General features: G+C 38.3%; 1 long non-coding RNA gene across 1 annotated transcript; it reads right to left on the bottom strand.

Moving 5' to 3' along the window:
• Positions 1 to 90: 90 nt before the first annotated feature.
• Positions 91 to 21055, bottom strand: LOC123648449. Its single transcript, XR_006738628.1, has 3 exons — positions 21035 to 21055; positions 889 to 1039; positions 91 to 232 (listed from the first exon to the last, which is right to left on the bottom strand). It is a non-coding gene; the product is annotated as an uncharacterized LOC123648449 (long non-coding RNA).
• Between the last annotated feature and the right edge of the window lie 1914 nt (positions 21056 to 22969).

Here is a 22969-nt window from a genome sequence, read left to right as displayed (position 1 = left end):
TGAAGAAGGCTCGATGTCAGTCAAATCAGAAACAGAGAGTATTCTTCCAGAACTTGCCTTTGAATCCATTTGGGAAAGCCCATGTTTCATGGATGCCAGCAGGGATAAAAGCCAACAACTAAAACAGGAAAGGATGAGCCAACAGACACCAGTAGGTACCAGTGACAACCAAATGTAGATGCCCCTTCCTCCTGGGTGTTGAGAGAGTCCCCAGAATTTAGATGCAACCTCCCTGTAAAAAGAAGCAGGACATCTCAGAATAAAACAAATGGAGCTCAAGTTAAATGTTAAATTCAGTTTAAAACAATTAAGTTGCAATTTTGCATATATATGGTCTTTAAAGACCATGCCCATATTGTTAGTGATAAAAGTAACTGACCAGTTATTCCAAGACAGGGGATGATAACATAATGGTGTGGCTGAGCTGAGAAGGCTTCACAAAGTGCTGGATCTGAGCTAGGAGAACTAATAATTTACTCTGCTGACAAGGTGGGGGTCACTGGAAGACCTTGGCAGAAGGCCCTTGTACACAGAAGTGGTGGCATCTCAGGTGAAAGCAAGAGCCCTCTGAGAGAAAGGGTCTGGTCTGCTTGGATAATTCCCACCTGTTTCCTTCCATGGGTTTGCTCTATTCACACTTCAGGTAGGTTTGTGTTATGTTGTGATTATTACTTTAATATATAAGTATTACCTCCTTAGTAGTATACTCAATGGTTCTAGAGAAAAAGCAAAATCTTGGTGGAATAAACAAAAGGAAGTGCCTTGGACACTGGCTAGAACAAGTTAAATACTTCTGTTTATAGAGTCCATTTGGGCATTATGTCTCCCTAAACTTGGAAAAAGAAACATGGTCAAAGAGAATGCACGAGCCCCACAGCCTGATCTCACCTGGATGGGCAGCAGACTGTTCCAGACTAATTTCCTTCGGGCACTGTTTAGGTGATGTTCCCGCACACTACCCTTCCTAATGAGCTCAACAAACCCTAGTGGATTTGATTTGCTTTGATCTGACCCTTTGTCATCTGACAGGTGTGGAGATCTGTGGAGAAAACAGAAATACTTAACATTATAAAGTGGTTACTTCCCATTGGAGATTTAGAGCACTGTAAGTATTTACATAACAACTGAAAAATATACCATCCCCAAGTTACCAAAGGTGTGGGAAGGTGTGTTTTCATCTAGAGCACCTCAGCTTTAGTGGCATACCATGGGCACGGTTGACAATAAGCACACTGTTGTTGTCATGGAGTAGTCATTCTTCTCCTAACTTTTCCTGAAAGGGGTCAAAGAAATAGTTTCATGTACACACAGGCACACGCACTCACAGAGATGCCAATTTAAAGCCACACTACATTGAAAATGAAGACAATCTTGAAATGTACTTCAATGGGATATAAGACACTTGGAAACGTTATCTTTTGAAACATTGTAAAGTGAACATTTCTTTGTACTACCTGTCAAAATCCCTAAAATAAGAGTAAAGAAATAAGGAGGTTAAACAAAAAAAGACAAAAGGACAAAGAAACGAGAGGAAGACAATGGACAAACAAGGACAAGAACATTCTTGATGAGAAACAGAGGAATGAGTGGTCATTGACTACTATTTGTGGTTGTGTAACAAACTACTCCCAAACCTAGCAATTTAAAACAATGGCTTTTTTATGCTCACAAATTTTGGATGTCAGGAATTTGGAAAGGACATGGCAGAGACAGCTTGTCAGTTTATAATGTGGAGAGCTTCAGCTGAGAAGAGTCAAAAACTGGGTGATTCAACAACTGGGGACTAAAACTATCTGGAAGCTTTGTTACTCAAACATCTGGCAATTGATGCTGGCTATTGTTGGAACTTCAGCTTGGGCTGTCACCTGAAACCCCTGCATGTGATCTTTCTATGTGGTCTGGGCTTCCTCAGGGCATGGCAGTCTAGGATCTCTTACATAGCACCTCAGGGATCTGAAGATGACTGTCCCAAGAGAGTTAGACAGAAGGCGTATCATCTTTTCTGACCTAGCCTTGGAAGACACTTACCATGGTTTCACTGTACTCTACTGGTCAGTCACTGAGGCCAGCCCATATTCAAGAAGAGAGAACAGATCCCCACCTTTCATTGGGAGAAATATCAGAGTATTTGCAGACATGTTTTAAAACCCCTACATCAACTTAGCAGAATGGGAAAAGCTGAAATTTTAGAGTTTATAAAGGAGAATGCAAATGAAAACAAAGCAATCCATGCTGTAGAACTCCAGTACATCTCGGGAATTAAATACATCAGATACCAAGGGAAGAATAGAATGCAGGGGTGAGGGGTGAAGCTCAGAACAGGAGAACTGATGAGCCTCTGTATAAGGAGCACTTAGACCCCCAGATCCTTTCCCCAACTTGTACAGTCAGACCACCAACCCATTCTCACCCCAGCAAGAGGAGGAGAGTTTGCTCTCTGGAGCAGTTCTTAAAATGTGGAGTCCCCAAGATACTTTCAGGGGATCTACAAGGTCAAAACTGTCTTTATAATAATATCATAATGCTATTTGTCTTTTTTACACTCATTACCATATAGGGGAATTTTCCAGAGGATACATGCAGAGAAGATATGAGAATCCAGCTGTCTCCTATTAAGCTAGACATTAAAAAGATTTGCAGAAATGTGTAACAATCCTACCCTTTTCACTAAATTGTTTGTTTGTTTTGGAAAATATTTGGAGTGGACCAGAGGAATGCTGTTTTTTATTATATATTATTGTAATATTTGACTTTTTTATTTTTTATCTCCCAAGATCATTGAGTATATATGACTTTTTAGACTATGTACATGCATAAAAATCTAAGGTTATGATAAAACTAAAACATCACTATTTTGCAACCACTGACATATTAATAGATCCAGGCATTGATCATCAAAGATTGCTAATGTTAAAAAAAGAGAGACAACAAGACCATGGGTGTTTCCTGATGGAACAGCACAAAACCACCTCTGAAGTAAACCTGCCCCGAGTCAAATCTGAATCTGAACGTGATCAAGACTCTAGATTCCTTTGCCAATTTCCAGGAAATATAGAGGATGTTAAGTAACACCACCGGAATATATCAACAAAACCAGACTGTAAAAAACTGTACAGAACAAGCAATTCAGTTTCTTTAACTGGAAAAAGGGGGATGAGAGAACTGGAGGAGGAGAAAAGCAACTTGAGAAATATCTTATGTATCCCCAATCTCTAGGAATGGGCTCCCAAGCCAAATACTCAGAAAAGGGAGGGTTTATTTCAGTATAACTACTTGGAACCAAAGATACCCTTATGTCAACATCTCAGTGATGACAAGAGGTAGCATATTTCACTTTCAGACAGTTCATTATTCAAGAGGAGCAACTTCTACAGGAAATGCCCACATATGTATACCTAGAAGCCAAACCATGTGGTCCCCAATATGGTCGTTCAGATGCATCCATTCTGCCTTGTTGAGGCACTGTGCAGTGCCTGTCATCTAACCAATTATCACACTGGGACAGATTTCATTCCATGCAGGGCCTGTGGCCAAGAGAAAATTCCACAACAAAAAGGAAAAATGCCCAAAAGATAGTTTCTAAATAGTAATTGATTATGACCAGCAAGACTAGAATACAAGTATTCTATCTATAAGAATAAATTACAATCAATCAGCACCCCTAAGCATTAAAATTTAGCTTTGAGGCAGAATCAAATGTTCAGTGACATCAGCATACATCCATATATCTGCACCCTTTACACTAACCTAAATCAGTCCCTACGTGCTGTTTCCCCTGATCATAGCCATGGGTTCAGGGATGAGCATTTAATACTATCGCTGCCGGTGAAGCACCAGGAGTTGTTTTCTGATACTTCTGGGACAGAGCAGTTGAAGTTCTGTGGCCACAAGATCTGGCACTGCTGCTGTCTTGCCCCCAAAGGACCAAGCTTGCCTGAGAATGGAGCCCAAGTAATGGGGAGCAGAGCTGACAGATGGAAAGAAACTCTATCCCATTTACATTGTTTGATCCTGTAATTGAGTCATTGAGCATTCTATTAGGACATTTCAGTCAATCATCTATTCACCAGTATAGGGGAGGCCAGTGGAATTTGTTTGTCACAACTGAAAAAGTCCTCCATGATATAAAGATAAAGTATATATGAAGCAGAGGAGGTTTCACTTTAGCAAACAATGGCCTGCCAAGCTGTTACCCCAGCCCAGCTACCCAGAGTGGAGACATTTAAACCTGAATCACAATTCTCCCCCGTGGCTGTGATACCTTTGTGGCCAGAAGCTAGCATTTATCAACTTTATCCTTCATATTAGCATCTGCCACACTGCTACAGCAGCATTTAGTAATATATGGTTCACTAGGGCTGCCGTAACAAATCACCACACACTGGGCGGCTTTAAACAATGGAAATTTATTCTCTCACAGTTCTGGAGGCCAGAAGTCCAAAATCAGGGTGTCAGCAGGGCTGTACTCCCTCCAGATCCTCTAGGAGAGATTCCCTTCCATGCCTCTTCCAGCTTCCAGGGGCTATGGGCATTCTTGGGCTTGCGGGTGTCTCGCTCCAATCTGCCTTCATTACTATGTTGTCGCCCAATGGGTCCCTTGCCCACTGCCCAGATAAAGGCCAATATACTGAGACAGCAGGAGTTGCAGCAGAGAAAGAGGTTGACATTGCAAGGCACCAGGGGAGGAGATGGAAGTAATTTCTCAAATCCATCTCCTGGAGAATTTGGGGGCTGAGATTTTTAAAGGTGGTTTGGCAAACAAAGGGCTAGGGAATTGGGTCTGCTGATTGGCTGGGGATGAACTCACAGGGCTGGGAAGCAGAAATTGTCTTCTTGGCTGGGACAGTTCCTGGGTAGGAAATCAAAAGACTTGTTGGACTGGCAGCTCCCACGCATGGCCACTGATCTGGTTGACAACAGTCCTCCCTAATGCAGAGTCTGGAAGGTATCTCAAAGACTAGTCTTAGGTTTTACAACAGTGACATTATCTATAGAAGCAGTTAGGGATGTCACAAGTCTTGCAACTGTCAGGATGTGACACTTAAGGAGTGAACAGTTACAGCAGTAGAGAAGTTAGAGAACAATGGCTGGTTAACATTTAGGTATATCTACACTTTTGTAGAAATCAGACTTTTATCACTTTTCCTGCCCTATGGTCTTACATTGTTTTTTCATAGGCAGTTTCAGCTACAGGGCTCATATGGCCTTCTCCCTGTCTCTCTGTCTAATCTCCTCCCTCTTATAGGGGCACCTGTCATTGGATTTAGGACCCACCCAGACAATCCAGGATAATCTCCTCATCTCAGGATCCTTAACTTAATTCCATACCCAAAGACTCTTGTTCCAAATAAAGTAACGTAGAACATGGACACATCTTTCTGGGAGCCACCATTCAGCCCACTATAGGTAATGAATGTCCTTAAAAACTCATCACAGAGCATGAAGCATCTTCTTGAGGAAATACTCTTTGACATGGTGGTTCCCAAGCTGCTTACACCAGAAACACCTGGGAAACTCCCAACACCAGGTGGCAATCAATGTCTACTAAATGGCAATGTCTGAGAGGGAGAAACAGGCATCAGCAGTTTTTAAAGATTCGACCAGGTGATTCCAACAATGTTTTGGAAGCACAGACTTCATAGAAGTTGTTTCTGTATCTTTTCTCTATCTTCAAGTTCAAAACTCTTTGATTTACTTTTTGTTTATTTATTAAAACTCTTAAACCCTTCCCTTATGGTTTCTTTATTAAAATGAAGGCATTTATAAAAAGAAAACAAAAGAATACCTGATTAGATATTTGCTTATGGTTTCCCTTTGATCACACTTATGAGGACTTAGGAATTGCTCTCACCCCAGGGACCCATGAATTTGCCAGTCCTTCCCCGCTATACACATCTCTGCCAAAGGCAAAGGCAAGCTGCCTTGAATTTAATTCCTTTGAGTACAGTTTTATAACCATTGGATTGCATGTCATTTTCAAAGAATTTAAAAGGAATGATTAAACAGTTAAAGCTTTAAAGTTTATAAAATATTAACCTCAGAGAAGAAAAGAAAGTGATGGAGTTTTGAAGGAATATCGATAACGGGTATAGAAAAGAAAAATTCATGTTTCTTATATTTCGAGAGAGATGTTTTGAAATGCTTTCAAATAAGGTCAATTACCATAGAGAGTCTTAGGGTAGAGCATTGGTCCTATGACATCATATACTGAACCAATCCCAAATGGTTTTCTATTCCGATTTAGATTATGTTGCTTTGTCTCTTTCCTTGGATGTCCTACAAAAGGTCTCATGTCTGAGAACTTGTCACCTCGAGCACTGGGAAAATGTAGACACATTGGGAATGTCCAAACTCTGCAAAGACAGCAGGACTGACCTAACTTTGTCAAAAAGTCCTTTTAGTACGTTGATTCAGCTAAACAGTTTGCATCTGATAACTCCTTTTTGAAAGTTACAAGCTGCTTTAAAACCCCTAAGAAAAAACAGCTGAGCATGTGGATGCATATAATGAGATTTTATGACATCCCTGAAGCCGACTTCTAAGTCTGCCATCCAGATAAGATGTCAACAGATCTACATGCCAGAGTCAAGATCAGGCATGTGGATCCAGATGACTGGGCTTCACCATGTGTTTCTAGTCCCATTCCAACTCCAGATAGAGAGCATTTCTAAAGGCTGCAAGTGAGATAACTTATTGCCTCAGTTTTTAACCCGTACTCTGACGCATTATATGAAAAGTCATTTGAGCTTAGAGGTGATATGACTGTAATGGTTAATTCTAGGTGTGAACTTGACTGGATTAGTAAGGAATATCTAGAGAATCTGTAAAGCATTATTTTTGAGTGTGTCTGTGAGGGTATTTCCGGAGATTGGTGTGGGAATCTGGTTGGACTAAGTGGGGAAGATCTGCCCTTAATGTGAGCAGGCAACATCCATTCACCTGGGGCCCAGATAACAAAAATAGAGGAAAGGCAAATTGGTCTTTCTCTCTTCTGGAGCTGGGATACACTCTTCTCCTCCTGTCCTTGGACATCAGAACTCCAGGATCTCTGGCCTTTCTACTCCAGGACTTACACGGGTGGCCTCCCAGGCTCTCAGGCCTTTGAACTTGGACTGAGTGAGCTACACTACCCTACACTACATTCAGTTCAATCTTGAAATAAACCATTCATTAAAGCTCTGCATTTTCTCTAAGAACTTGGGAGCAATATTACCCACAAATGGTTTATAGTATCACTTAATTTCCCACTGAAACTTTAGGAAGATAACAATACCAGGAATGAAATGAAATAATATATGTGCAAGCACCTAGCTCAGTGCCTGGCACAATGTTGGTGCTTAGTTGAATTTGAAAAATAGTAATAACTTCTTTTATTAAACCAGTTATAAAGCATTTTTATGTACTTGATAGTGGTGTTGCCTGGGATGTAAATTTGTCTGTCTGTTTGTTGTTTCATCTGCTTCTAGGTGCCCAGCCCATAAGAGTCAATCACTCCCAAATATGCTTAACTCCTACTTGGGGAAAGGAAGATATACATGGGGCTCCTATACCTAATTAGCAGGAAGTGAACTGAGGGGATGCAGCTCAACTCTCCCTTAAACTCCAAAATTGTAATGCTTCAGAAATTGAACTAGTCTAAGATTGGGCAACAGGATGAAAAGAAAATAATATGAATTGACTCTCCTGATCCCCAGACCCAGTTCTAGCCATAATAGGATTTAAAATGCTAAAAAGCACAGCAAGCCCCATGAAAACAGGCAAACTTACATCACTAATTTAAGGAAAGAACCGTGGGCTCCTTTCACATCATTTCCACTCTTGGTGCCACCCTGTGAAAGAGAATCGACATCTATACTGATAAAGGCTTGTTTTTTCAACGGACTAACCCTTAAATGACAGGCTTAGATTATGAGTTCTTTATGGAAAAAGCTTCCCAAGCAGATGTGGGATTCCTCCTTATTCACAACTCACTCAGCTTATTGGCATACTTCTTGTATCTCCTCAACTGCTTCAAAGTTTTCGTTTTTGATTTAGCCCTTTTGCTTTAAAGCAGGCTTTATTTACAGTCTGCTTTCAGCATTATTTATTTTTCTTAATGTTCTTTTCTAAAACACTACTGTTCTAGATTTACTCCACTTTGGAGTACATTTTTTTATACTTTATAACTGATTAGGTAGTTTATTTCATTTGTTTGCTTTTGTTTTCTGATTTTAAGTTTAGTGAAAATAAAGTCTAACATTAGGGAGATAACCTGGTATCCTCTCATTATCCAGATTCTTATTTCAGAAGCCTCTAGAACTACACTAGAGAACATGCAGGCATAGAAGAGATAAACTGCAATGAAGTCACCACTTGTGCAGGATCTATAGAGAAGATAGAGACATCAGAATATGTTCAGACCTTCTCTCACCACAAGAACACTCATTTTCTAAGTGCAAGGCATCTTCCTTTATCCTACAACTGTATTCTCCCCTTCTTAGAACCATTTTAAGGAAAGATTAGAAGATTTGGCCAGGGGATCTAAGCCTGTGTTGGGATATGCCTTCAACACTTCAACAACTCTGCCTTAGCCTTCACTTCCTGCTTGTACAGAGCCTCAGCCAGAGGTGAGAAACTCAGGCCCTCTCTGATATCTCTTAGATATTCACAAAGGCCTACACATGCACATGGCCTTCCAGAGTCTAAAGAATATGTCAGAGCTTTTCAAAGCTGCCTATGGACATCTCATTTCCCAAATTTTCCTTTTACGTTTCTGGCCAGGCTTGTTTGCCCCACCTGGTAGCCTAGCTTCAGACAGCTGAGATAGTAAACAATTCCCACTGATTGTTCTTGACAAATGCCTTGGGGATAGATTTTTTTCCCCCCAGAGATCAAGCGCTGAGTCTGATTAAGGTAATGACCATTCCATTTCTCTCGCTAATTGTATTTTGTTTTGAAATATACAGTTATTTTTACTTATGTTTATATTTATAAGTATGTTTATGCTAAAATGTAATTAGTAATTTTTAATAAAGTAATAAAATTATTCTTATGTTTTCACAGTTTGAATACCTAATACATTAAATATCAATAGACATAATGCACATAAACAAAACCTCTTTAGGGTCCTCAATGATTCTTAAGACTGTAAAGGATTTCTGAGATCAAAAAGTTTGAGAACTACTGGTTTAGCTGAATATAAAATTCTAAGTTCAAAGGATTTTTCCTTTAAAGTTTTGAAAATGCTACCTCATTGTGTTCTTTTTTTTTTTTTTTTTTTTTTTTGAGACAGAGTCTCACTTTGTTGCCCATGGCGTCAGCCTAGCTCACAGCAACCTCAGACTCCTGGGCTTAAGCGATCCTACTGCCTCAGCCTCCCAAGTAGCTGGGATTACAGGCATGCACCACTCTGCCCGGCTAATTTTTTCTATATAGATTTTTAGTTGGCCATATAATTTCTTTCTATTTTTAGTAGAGACGGGGTCTCGCTCTTGCTGAGGCTGGTCTCAAACTCCTGACTTCGAGCAATCCACCCGCCTCAGCCTCCCAGAGTGCTAGGATTACAGGCGTGAGCCACCGCACTCGGCCCTCATTGTGTTCTTGTATCTCATGTCATTAAAGAGAATTTTGTCATTAATATTATTCTTGTTTCGTTATGAGTGATCTCTTCTTCCTCTCCAGAAGCTTTTAGAATTTTCTCTGGTTCTTTGTTGCTCTTAAATTTTAGTATAGTATACCCAGGTGTAAATTTCTCCTTATCTATCCTATTTGGTAATCTATAAATTCTTTCTACTACTTCTTATTCTTGAATATTCTCCATCATTATTTCTTAAAATATTTACTCTTTGCTTATTTTTTTCTCTCCTTTGGAGCTTCCTGTTTATGGTACAGATGTTAAGACTATTCCTTCTATATTCCATCTCTTGACTTTTTATTTTTATTTTCTATCTTTTTGTCTCTGCCTAAAAGAGAGTAGGAGCTCTCTAGTTCATTCTTTGTCATTTTTTGAGTTCTGTTTTTATTCAATTATTTCTAGTATTTTTATTGTGAAACATAACAAACATAGAAGAAAACACATAAAATATAAATATCTAGCTGATCAAATTATTATAAAGTGAATACTCATATAATTGAATATTCATGGGCATGCAACCTATGCAGTCACACAGGAACCCACACTTACAAGGGCCTCATGCTTGTTTTAATTTTCTGCTATCTCTGTCTTGATACTTTAAAATAATTTCTAAGCCAGAGGCCCTACATTTTCATTTTGCACTGGCTCCACAAATTGTGTAGCCCATCCTGATCATCACACTTTTCAAGAGGCAGAAAATCTGCTAGACTTCAGAGCCCCCTGACATGTCCCTTACCAATTACAATCTCTTCCTCCCCCAAAAGATAATATCTATCCTGACTTTTATGCTAACCACTTCATTACTTTTATTATAATTTTAAGACCTATGTATAATCCTATATACTATAGTTTCATTTTCCCTGCCTTAAGGAATGTCTCACATTGTGCCACATCAATAAGGTGGAGTATATTTAAGTCATTAAAATTTTAATTATGAAAATTACAAGGAATAGATACAGGGAATTCTCGGTTCCTGACAAGATGGCTAATTCTCATAGGCTCTGGCTTCCTCTCGCAACCCAATCTTGAAGATCAAACACAGAAAAAAGCCATAAATGGAACTAGAGAATTAATGTAAAAAGAAGAGGAAAAAAGCTACAATGTGACAGACATTGAACTACAACGGTGCACCTAATAGACAGGGGTCCTGCACAGCTCTTGAACAAATGATCACACAATGTGTACGTGTGATAAATGTTGAAGGGAGAAGTACCTGGTGCAATAAAAGCACATAATAGGGATTTGACCAAGCCTGAAGTATCTGAGAAGGATGCCCAGGGCTAACTTTTGCTCTGAGGTCTGAAAGATGAAGAAGAGTTACCTAAAGTGAGCCCTGCTGTGAGACAGCACATCACAGCCGAGGAATTCTCAGAAGGTAGTTTGTAGTACGTGAAGAGTAGGTGACAGATAAGCCTGGAGAGATATCCAGGGGCCGATCACACAGGCTTTGTACCAACAGCAGTGATTTTAAGTAGGCCTGTTGATGTGATCCTGTTGGTTCTAAATGATCACTTGAGGAGCAGAGTATGTATTAGAAGGGGAATGTGGAAATGGAGAGACCAGTTAGATGGCTACTGCAGTAGTCCAGGCAAGACACGCTGATGGCTTGTCTACAGCAGTGGCAGTAAAGATGGAGAGAAATAGATCAATTGGAAAGATATTAAGTAAAACAATCAGAGAGAGTGGTGAGAGTTGAAGTAGAAGGATGCATCCAGATCAAGAATAGCCCTCCAGTTCCTGGCTTATGCACCTGAGTGAACAGTGGAGCCATTTGCTATGTTGTGAAACCCAGAAGGAGAACACATGGGGCCTGGGAGCCCAAATAATGAGCTTGGTTCTGTTTTAGACATGGTCATTTAAGTGTCCTTTCAGACATCTCCTTTGAGATCTTGAGAAGGCATCGTGCACCTCAAACCTTCACATGGCCTCTGATCACACTTAGGAGTTTATTATAGAAAAAAAAGGAAAGAAAGGCACAAAAATAATATTCACTTCATATACAGCTTTCTTACTCCTTTCTCTATTTTCCAAGGAAAGTAATGATGCCAAAGTCACTATTCTTACTAGGACAGCCTCATTCTCAGGCCATGCCTCTAGTCTGAAGGGAACAAAAACCTATAATCTCCTACAAAAATTCCCAATCTCTGGACATTAAATAAATAATAATAAAAGAGTTAATGCAAAACAACTTGCAGGAGCCCTTTAAAAAGCATTGTATAGATTCTTAACTCTTATTATTGGGTGCCTAAAATTGTATTGAACATTGGGTAATTTGCTGAGAGCGATGAAGACACTCTACACAGAGATCTTTCTTGCTAAAGAAGAGTAATTAGTAGACAAATACGACTTTTTACAGCAACAGTTTTTCAAAGACAGTATGTGGATCACTTTTCCTTTCAAGGCTGCAGATGTGATTCTGTGTGAATTTAACACTTAAACATTAATTATTAATACTCTCAGAGTTTTCATTATATCACCATACTAATAAAGCATGATAACTTCCGTAGCCTCAGTGATCAGTGTTTAAATGAAGACCATTCCTGAGGGGGTGGAGGGTAACCAATCTAACTGTGCTAGTATGCCAGCCAAGGTTAAGCCAAGCTCTTCTTTTGTTTTAATAGCATATCCCTTATAGAAACATACATTTCTTACTTGCTGTTTCTGTTTCTCCTTTCATGATACATTAAATTTTCTTAACACCAATTATTAATTTATTAATTATGGCCAAGCTAAAACCTGTTAAAAATGCCCAGAGGATGTGTACTGCAGGTTCACAGCTGCAGATTCAACAGAGTTTAGGAACTCATTGCCAATGAATTAAGAGGCCTGCCTCCATATGCTCAGAGGCCATTGTTTGAACCAAAAATAAAATTTCTAATTATTTCCATACATAAAATGTCCAGCAGAATGCTATGCTATGTCAATTTTAAGATTATAGAGTAATGTAACAGATATCATGGGTGGGCTACTGCCGAGGAACAAAGTCCTTCAGTGAAGGGGTATTCCTTTTGGCATTATCACATTTCATTACTTACGAGCTCTTATCATTGAAGAAGAAACAGTAGGATATTATTGGAGTGTCTTCTCTGCCCCAGACTCTGAACCAAATATTTTCCAGAATATCTTGTTTAATCCGCACAAAAACTTTATGAGGTGTATATTATCTTCATTTTACAAGGGCAAAACTAGAACATATTTAAAAACTTTCCCAAAGTCACACAGATAAATAAATAGCAGCACCACAAGTTAATACCTTATATTTAGAATTCAGAACCTCCATGGGAATAATGATAAGGAACAGCTGGTAACCTGTGTGCACTTGAAATCCTAGAAGTGGAAAGAAAAATTGCCCACTGACAAAGATTTGCAATGACATTTTGACCTCCAGTGAACTCTTGATTCTCTTAGGATACAGAAAACAGAAATTACTGAAACCATGGAAATCTTGGGAAATGCTTTAAATTTGTTTGATCAGTTTCTTTTCTTACTTAGTATAAAGAGTTGTTTAGGTTGCAGAGAACTAATGACACAGGATCTAACATTAACTATAGGAAAACACTAATCAAAGTTGGAGTAAGCAATGAATATGAACAAATCATTTCAGAATTTCCTCTTCTTACTCTTTCTCTATGTCCAAACCAGGGAGCAGACATTTCTTCAAAGCATAATTGCATTGGATAGTACCAGAGTTTCATAATTTCTTTCTTTTTTGATCATTTTATTGTCAAAACTACTCACTTCAGAAGACCTTAACCACAATCTCCATTTCCCTCTCCTAGAGTTTTTGAATTTGTTTAATTTTTTGGATTTGCCATTGAAACTCAGGCTCCCCTATTACATAAATTTGAATAACTTGGGATATTAAATGTAGAATTAAATGTGGTGAGCCCTGAAAGAATTCAGTTAGGTAGGAAACCCCAGAATATATTTTATCCTCTTCAGGAATACTAATTATGTATATGTTGAGTCTTTGTAACCAGTCTTCTTTGTAGCTATATCTATCATCTTCTCTGTAATTGCTCTCATTTCTTTTTAATTTCACCCTCTGTGATTTTTTTTCAAGTCTATCTCATGTCACGGTCCCTGTTTTCAGCTGTGTCAGGTTTTTTGTGTGCTATTGCTAATTCAGTTTTCATTTATTTCTTCCTCATTTTCTTGCATTAGCTCTGCTTCCTTTCCATTTCTTTATGTTGTCTAAGCGCCTCTCATTTTATTTCTTTTATCATTGTCTTTAATTATTTGACATCTGGTTTTGGGTTTTTTTGGTTTTTTTGTTTTTTTTTTTTTTTTTTGGAGATAGGATCTTACTCTGTCACCCAGGCTGGAGTTCAGCGGCATCATCGGCATCATCATAGTTCACTATAACCTTAAACTCCAGGACTCAAGCCATCCGCCTGCCTCAGGCTCCAGAGTAGCTGGAACTACAGGTGTGAGCCACCACGTCTGGCTAATTGTATTTATTTTTTGCAGAGATGGGGGAAGCACTATGTTGCCCATGCTGGTTTCAAACTCCTAGTCTCAAGTGATCCTCCCATCTTGGCCTCCCCAAATGCTGGGATTACAGGCGTGAATAATGTGCCCAGCCTGTTTTATACCTTTAAATGTATTCTTTTCCTCCTAGTTTTTTTTATTATGGATAAAATTCAAACATGTAAACAATTTGAAAGACCAGCAAAATGAACATCCATACCCACTACCTAGATTCAGAAATTATTAACATTTTGCCATATTTGTTTTACCTTTCTGTCTGTTTCATGTATTGTGAACCATTTGAAAATAAGATGCAGACATCATAACACTTCACCCCTAAGTAACCTCAGCATGTATCTTCTAATAAGGACATTCCCTTACATAATCACATTACCATGACTATACCTTAAAGTAAATAATAATTTTCTGTTATTATATAACAAGTTCTATACATACACTAACTTTTTTGCAATCATCTAAAAAATCTATTTCATATTTATTTTTCTCAAACCAGGATTTAATCAAGTGTCATGCATTGCATTTGGTTGTTATGTCTCTTCAGTCTCTTTTATCTAGAAAAGTCTCTTACTTTTTGCCTCATGACACTGACTTTCGAAGAAATATGGCCAATTATCTTATAGAATGTTTATCCTTGTGGTGTCATTTAACTTCTGCTATTCCTTTATTTACTCATGGTGAATCATCCTCGTATTTCTGTATAAACTCTATTTGGACATAAGGCATTCTTTTATAATGTTCTGCAGGGATTCTGGTTTTTAATATTTTATTTAGGATTTTTACATCAATATTCATCCCTTAGTCTCTGGTTGATCTTTCAGGTGTAGGAGTGAGCTGAGAAATAGCTAGCAAGCATCCTTAATATAAATTATTCTCCTATAAAACTGATTAATCCCAACTGTGTAAACATATTGATTCTGTGAGGGTACTCTCTTAGCATCCTGGCCATTCTCAAGGTTACCCTAGTCTGTGGCCAGGTCATAAACAATAAAGACTGTGGGGACACATGGTCTCCTTCCAACATCATCTCCCTTGACATTCCTTGGAATAGAAATGTGCCCCCATCAAGGTTCTCCCTGTTTCTTCTTGATCCACCCACAGGCTTAATCCTTACTGCAGTTAAAGGTTAATAATAAGGCTCTTTTTTATCTACTAACTTACATTTACAATATCACAGGATAGAGGAGGCAGCTCTGAACATCTATCTTCAACTAATTTGTTTCAAATGATATTGCTTCTAGAAGATATTTTTCAGTCTGTGATGTGGAATTTAGCTGTCTGCTAGTTTCACTGTGGATATATATTTTTTCCTCTCTATTTGGTTCTTTTGGTTCATGTCTGTACATTTCAGGAAAAGAAATAGGCAAATTTACTCTCCTTATATCATCTTTCCAGAAACCTCTCTAATTTGAATATTTAAATTCTTTATTTAATATTTGTTAAATATTGAATATTTATCAAAATATTGATTAAATATTGGATATATAAATAAGCAAAGCTATACACTATTGAATGTCAAAAATAGGATATCAAAAATGCAAACATCAGAGCCAAGTGTGGTGGCTCACATCTATAAAATAATCCCAGTGACTAGAGAGGATCACTTGGGCCCAGGAGTTCAAGGCAGCAGTGAGCTATGATTGTACCACTGTTGGATCATAAAATCCAAGAATAGATACACTGAAGAGGGCAAAAAGAACAATTTCACTTTACACATGAAATCTCTCTCCCAAGTTGACATAGCTCAGTGCCAAGGGAGGTACCCTTGACCCATGATTTCTTCCACAGGGGAAAGTGAGAGCACAGTGAGTGAACACCCAGCTCCCTCAGTCATGTAGGATGCTGCCCCAGAGGCCCACTTCATTCTTACCCTACCGAGAATACTGAGGTAATCATGGCTGAGTGATTGGGAGAGACTGGAAGCAGGAAAGAGAAGCTGTAAAATCTACCAAACACTCCATGAACTCCTTCAGGAAGCCTCCCCACAAGCTGCTAGGGATATCTTGACTGTGGACCCCCCACCTTCACCAACTGGGCACATCAAATTCTCTGCTCACTTCACCTTCCCCCAGCTGGATCCTCAAGTGCACCCCCATGAACAGCAAGTGCAAGTGTCTCACACTGACAGCCACCCCAATTCTGTGGGATTGGGACGAAGCACACAAACTTGATCATTTTGGTGCACCATCCTAGGCAAAACAAATGGGAGGCTCTCAGCATTTGGCCTGGCTTTATAGGATCAAGAAAAGACACACAATCTTAAGAATCCACCTCCATCGATCAGAAGGAATATGAGATGTGGAGCAGGCACATCTATCGAAAAAGTTTGAGAGAACATCAGAATTCCTAGCCAGGTTGCTTTTTGAAGGCATTTCTCCCTGAAGACAGTTAGTTAAGACTGAAAAAGGTAAATGCTTGTTCAAATGCAAAAACAGCAATGCAAGACTTCAAAGAACATGAAAAAATCAAGAAAACATGACACCACCAAGGGATCACAATAATATTCCAGTAACCAACCCCAAGGAAATGGGGATCTAATGAATTGTCTGACAAAGAATTCAAACTAATTATTGTAATGTAGCTCAGCAAGCTCAGATAGACAACTTGATGAATTTAAAAAAATACAAGAACAAAATTAAAATTCCAATAAAGAGAGAGAAATCATAAAAAGAACCAAACAAAAATTCTGCAGCTGAAGAATACAACTAATGAAATAAAAAATGCAATAGAGAGCATCAACAGAAGACTTGATCAAGCAGAAGAAATATCTGTAAACTCTCTAAGACAGGTCATTTGAAAATATCTAGTCAGAGGAGAAAAAACAAAAAGGAAAAGGAATGAAGAAAATCTATGGGATTTATAGAACACCATCATAAGAGTTGAATTTGTATTGTAGGAGTTTCAGAAAGAGAAGAGAAAGAAAGGAGCAGAAAATTTATATAAAGAAAAAATGGATGAAAACTCTCCAAATCTGGGGAGAGAGATATGGACATCCAGGTACATGAAGCTTAAAAGTCTGATCAGGTTCAACCCAAAGAAGACTTCACCAAAACATTATAATTAAACTGTCAAAAATCTGAGACAAAGAGGGAATCTTGAAAACAGCAAGAGAAAAGTGGCTGTTCACATAAAAGGGAACAGTTATAAGGCTATTGGCATATTTCTTAGCAGAAACTTTGCAGGCCAGGAGAGAGTGGTGTGATACATCTGAGTGTACTGAAAGAAAAAAACTGCTAACTGGGAATACTTTACCTGGCAAAGCTGTCCTTCAGAAATAAAGGACACATAAAGACTCTCCCACATAAACAAAAGCTGAGGAAGTTCATCACCATTAGACCCGCCTTACAGGAAAAGCTAATATGAAAACGTTTGAAAGTATAAAATTTACTGGTAAATTAAGTGTAGAATCAAATCCAGAATACTGCAACACTGTTATGGTGTCATGTAAATTATTTATGTTTCTAGTATAAAGGTTAAAATAAAAGAATATTAAAAATAACTATACCTATAATAATTTTAATAGATACACAATATAAAAATGTAAATTATGATATCAAAAACAAAATGTGGGGCAGGGGAGTAAAAGTACAGATGTTATGCCTATAACCAATATTAAGTTGTTATCAGCTTAAAATAAACTATTATAACTGTTTTATGTAAGCCTGATGATAACTACAAAGCAAAAACCTATAGTAGATACATACACAGAGAAAGAGAAAGAATCAAAGCATATCACTGCAAAAAATCATTAAATCACTAAAGAAGACTACAAGAGAGAAAGAAAGGAACAAAAGATCTAAAAAAATAGCTAGAAAGAAATTAACAAAATGGCAAAATAAGGATTATTTATAAACAATTACCTTAAATGCAAATGGATTAAATTTTCCAATCAAAAGACATAGAGTGGTTGAATGGATTAAAAAAAAAAAACCTTAACTATATGCTACCTACAAGAGACTGACTTCATCTTTAAGGACACACATAGAGTGAAAGTGAAGGGATGGAAAAAGATATTCCATACAAATGAAAATCAGGAAAGCAACATAGCTATATTTATATTAGACAAAATAGACTTTAAGTTGAAAACTGTAAAAAAAGAGAAGAAAAAAAGACAGAAAAGGTCATTATGTAAAGGGGTCAATTCATCAAGAGGATACAACAATTGTAAATATATATGCACCCAACGTTGGAGCACCTAAATATATAAAGCAAATAACAAATCTGAAATGAGACATACAATAATAGTAGGGGACTTCAATGCTAACTTTCAATAATGGATATATCATCCAGACAGAAAATCAATAAGGAAACACTGAATTGAAGTACACTACAAATCAAATGGACCTAACAAACATGTACAGAACATTCCATCCAACAGTAGCAGAAAACACATTCTTCTCAAGTGCACGTGGAACATTCTCCCAGGATAGATCATATGTTAGGCCCAACAAAACAAGTCCTAACAAGTTTAAGATTGAAATCATATCACGTATATTTTTCAACCACAATGGTATAAAACTAGATATCAATATCAGGAGGAAAACTGGAAATTTTACAAATATGTGGAAATTCAACAATATACTCCCACACAACCAAGAGGTCAAAGAAATCAAAACCAAAGAATATCTTGCAACAAACATAAATGGAAAAACAAGATATCAAAACTTATGAAATGCAGCAAAAACAGTCCTAAGAAGGAAGTTTATAGCAATAAACACCTACATTAAGAAAAAAGAAAGGTGGTTTGAAAGATAATGGAGTAGGAAATACCAGCCTTCATCACCGTATAAAAAAATCAAGTATAGGCAGCTATTCACAAACCAAATCGGCTCTGAGAGGGTTCCAGGCACATTGAAAAATCTTCAACATCAGTAGGGCAAAAACATGGAGGATATCCACATAGAAAAGATGGCTGGTGAGATCAGCATACCTGACACACCAGGAGAGGGCTAAGAACAAAGAAGAAAGACAGAAACTATCTGTATCAGCCAATGCGGTGGGAACCACTGTGGTCCCCAATGGCCTGTTCTGCAGAGGACATCAGCATCTTTTCCCACTGAGTAACCAACAGCCAAAGAGGGTGACACAGCTGCACACCCCTGCACCCAGCAAGAAGCAGCCGCTGTTGAGCTACTTCAGGAAGAGAACTGCCACCTTTTCCAACCCAGGGATATGACTCAAAAATACAACGAAAGCAAAAATAGACAAATGTGATTACATAAAACTGAAAAGCTTCTGCACAGCAAAGGAAACAAGCAACAAAGAAAATAGACAATCTACAGAATCAGAGAATATATTTGCAAACCATATATCTGATAAGGGGTTAATATTCAAAATACATAAGGAGCTCAAACAACTCAACAGTAAGGAAATGATTAAATTTAAAAATGGGCAAATAGAAGGAAGCAGAAGCCAGAACATTAAAGAAGAAGAATAAAAGATTTCTGAAGTTCCAAAACAATAAAAAAAATAAAAATGGGCAAAGGATCTGAATAGGCATTTCTCAAATGAAGACAAATAGTCAACAGGTTTATGAAAAAATGCTCAACATCATTAACTGTCAGGGAAATGCCAATCAAAACCAAAATGGGATATCACCTCACACCTGTTAAAATGGCTTTTATGAAAAAGGCGAATGATAACAAATGGTGAGGATGTGGAGAAAAGGGAACCTTTTATACTGCTGGTGAGAATGTAAATTAGTATAGCTATTATGGAAAACAGTGTCAAGTTTCCTCAAAAAATTCAAAATAGAACTACCATACGATGCAGCTATCCCACTACTGGCTATAAATCCAGAAGAAATAAAATCACTATCTCAAAGAGATATCTGCCTTCCCATGTTCATTGTATCATTATTCACAAGAGCCAAGATACTGAATCAACCTAAGTGCTCATCAACAAATGAATAAATAAAGAAAATGTGGTATATATACACAGTGGAATATATTCAGCTTGAAAAAAGAAGAAAGTCCTGTCATTTGCAACAACATGGATGAATCTGAAGGACATTATGTTAAGTGAAATAAGCCAGGCACACAAAGACAAATACCTCATGATCTCACTTGTACATGAAATCTAAAAAAAACAAAAGTCAAATAACACAAAGATAAAGAACAAAATGGTGGTTACCAGAGCAGAGGTGGGAAGGAGGAGATGGGGAAATGTAGGTCAAAGGATACAAAGTTGCAGATATGTAAAATAAACAGGTCTAGAGATCTAATGTACAACATGAGGATTATAGTTAATAATACTATATCATATTTGGGATTTTTTGCTAGTAGATTATAGGTGCTGTTGCTACACACACAAACACACACACACAGAATGGGTAACTAGTGAGATGATTATTAATATGTTAATTTACTTGACTATAGTAACCATTTTACTGTGTATATCAAAACATCATGTAGTACACCTCAAATAAAAACAATAAAAAAAGGAAATCCTGACATTAATGACAACATGGATGAACCTAGAAGACGTTATGCTAAGTGAAATAAGCCAAACACAGAAAGACAAATACTGCATGACCTCACATATATGTGAAATCTGAAAAAGTCAAATTGATAGAAACAGAGAGTATAAAGGTGGTTGGTTCAGGGGCCAGGGAGTGGGGGAAATGAGAAGATGTTGGTCAAAAGGTAAAAACTTGAGGTTATAAGGTGAATAAATTCTGGAGACCTAATGTACAGCATGAAGGCTACATTAATAGTAATGTATTACATACTTGAAATTTGCTAAGAGAGTATATCTTAAGTATTCTTATCATTTCAAAAAGTAGCTATGTGAGGTGATGAATGGTAGCTTGATTATTCACTTGGATATTAGGTTAACTAGCCTGAATGTGGCAATCATTTCACAATGTATATGTACATCAAAACACCATGTTGTCCACCTTGAATATATACAATTAGTATTTGTCAATTATACCTCAAAAAAATTGGGGAAAAGAATCCTATCCCAGCATGCATATTCTTGGATCACTCCTGGCACCAAATGTCACAGGTTGGGTCTGACGCTGAGAAAAAAGTTTAGCATGCACAAGTGTTCTCATGATAAATACCTAAAAAGGGAAGCAAAAGAAGCAGAGTTGGTCAGACGGAGAAGAGGAACTGAAACGCAATCTCAGTGGAGGTCCCAGTCATCTCCACAGAAATTCTTAAAGCTTGGATGACCCTTCAGAATTATCTCAAGTGGGGGTAAGAAGGCTGAGCCCTTATATCCCAGACACCGATCTGTCATTGGATATGGGCCACCCTGGGAACGGGGCATGGCTTGGGCAAGGCAGTTCTCTTCCACCAGGGCAATATCTGCAGGGGTCTGACATCTGAAGGCTCTCTGCTGGCAGCCCACCCAGAATTGGAGAAATAAGTTCTTCCTTCCTAAAGGAGTATCTGGGTGACAAATCACAGTGTTTATCATAGAAACTATGACTAGCAGTGAAAAATGATTTTTTATGGTTGTGTTTTAAAACATACATACAAATACACAATAAAAATGTCAATGTTCAACTATTACATAAGTGCCTAACAACTTCAACTATAAAACCCTCAATTTAACCTGGACAGTTAGGATGAGGATTAAATACAATTGGAGATATGAAGTATGTGCTGTCATGCCTAGCACTCAGTAACATTTTCAAACTAAACCCAATAAAACTTGACCATTAATGTTCCAGTTTGAAAATTCACACATAAATCCAACATCATAAACAAATTTTATAAGGAATTTTATATTATAGAATTTCAATGAAGTTTCTGGCTGAACAGGTCAGGGTTCTGGCTGAACACAGATGGAAAGAACAAAGAGATTTTAATGACGGGTCTGTGCACAAAGGAGCGGGCAGGGTTGAGGAAAAGCCACGAGAGAGAATGCAGTGCCCCATGACTAGCAATAGTGGGAGGCTCTACCACCCCTGGGCCCGATGGGGCAAAAGAAAGGAGCAGGAAGTAACTGGAAACCAGAGTCCTGCAGCTATAGGAGACGGGGTCTGACAGGAGCTGTGACCTTCAGTGGAGGATCAAGGAAACAACCAGTCTACCCCGTGACCCTGCCAACAGAGACATAGGGAAAGAAATTCTCCAGCTCTCTCTCCTCTGACCTATCCACCCCTTGCTGGTGCCTCCCATTGGCCAAAACCTACCAGAAAATCAGAGGACATGAAGATCAGCATCCTGAGGCACAAGGAGTGTGGACCTGTAGAGACAACGGTGACTGTCCATTATAGTGACCTTCACAACTGCTCATGGAAATTTAACAGACACAGTCGTGAGTTTTACATACAGCCAGGTATGTTTATCAGTGCAAATGCAATGGTTGGTTTATAAAGGCCACTTTATTAATTTAATATTGTTAGTCTTGGTGGAAAGAGGTGCAAACAATGGGTAGTTTGGTTCCTGTCTTGGCTGGGGTGTGGCTAAGGACTGAGGAACAAAGAGAACAGGGAAGTGGAGAAGAAAAGACACAGCAATATCTTTTCAGGACTTAGGCACTTTAAGACCTTTTTTGGGGAGAAATTTGGATGGTTTACCCTCCAGAAAAATGGGTCCCAAACACATGCCATGGCTCCTTTCAGTGCCTTGGTTTAGTGACCTGAACACCAGCGATGCTACAGAACTTGGCTTCCTTGAGAAAGACTCACTGCTTGTGAGAACCTTCCAGCCACTTTTCCGGGGCTTTCTCTCTCTTCAGGTCTGGGGACTCCAAACCCCAATATTTATAAGCACATCTCTTCTGTGTCATCAAAACTCCTTACACAGACATTTATAGGGTTACCATTAGTTCTAAAAATAACACACTGCATATAATTGTAAGAAATGTCTAAAGCCGACCAGGAAAGGGAAGAGGGGAGGCTTATGGCACAGA

Source organism: Lemur catta, chromosome 12, assembly GCF_020740605.2.
Source record: "Lemur catta isolate mLemCat1 chromosome 12, mLemCat1.pri, whole genome shotgun sequence".
Taxonomy (NCBI): domain Eukaryota; kingdom Metazoa; phylum Chordata; class Mammalia; order Primates; family Lemuridae; genus Lemur; species Lemur catta.
This window is presented reverse-complemented; position numbering and strand designations above follow the sequence as displayed.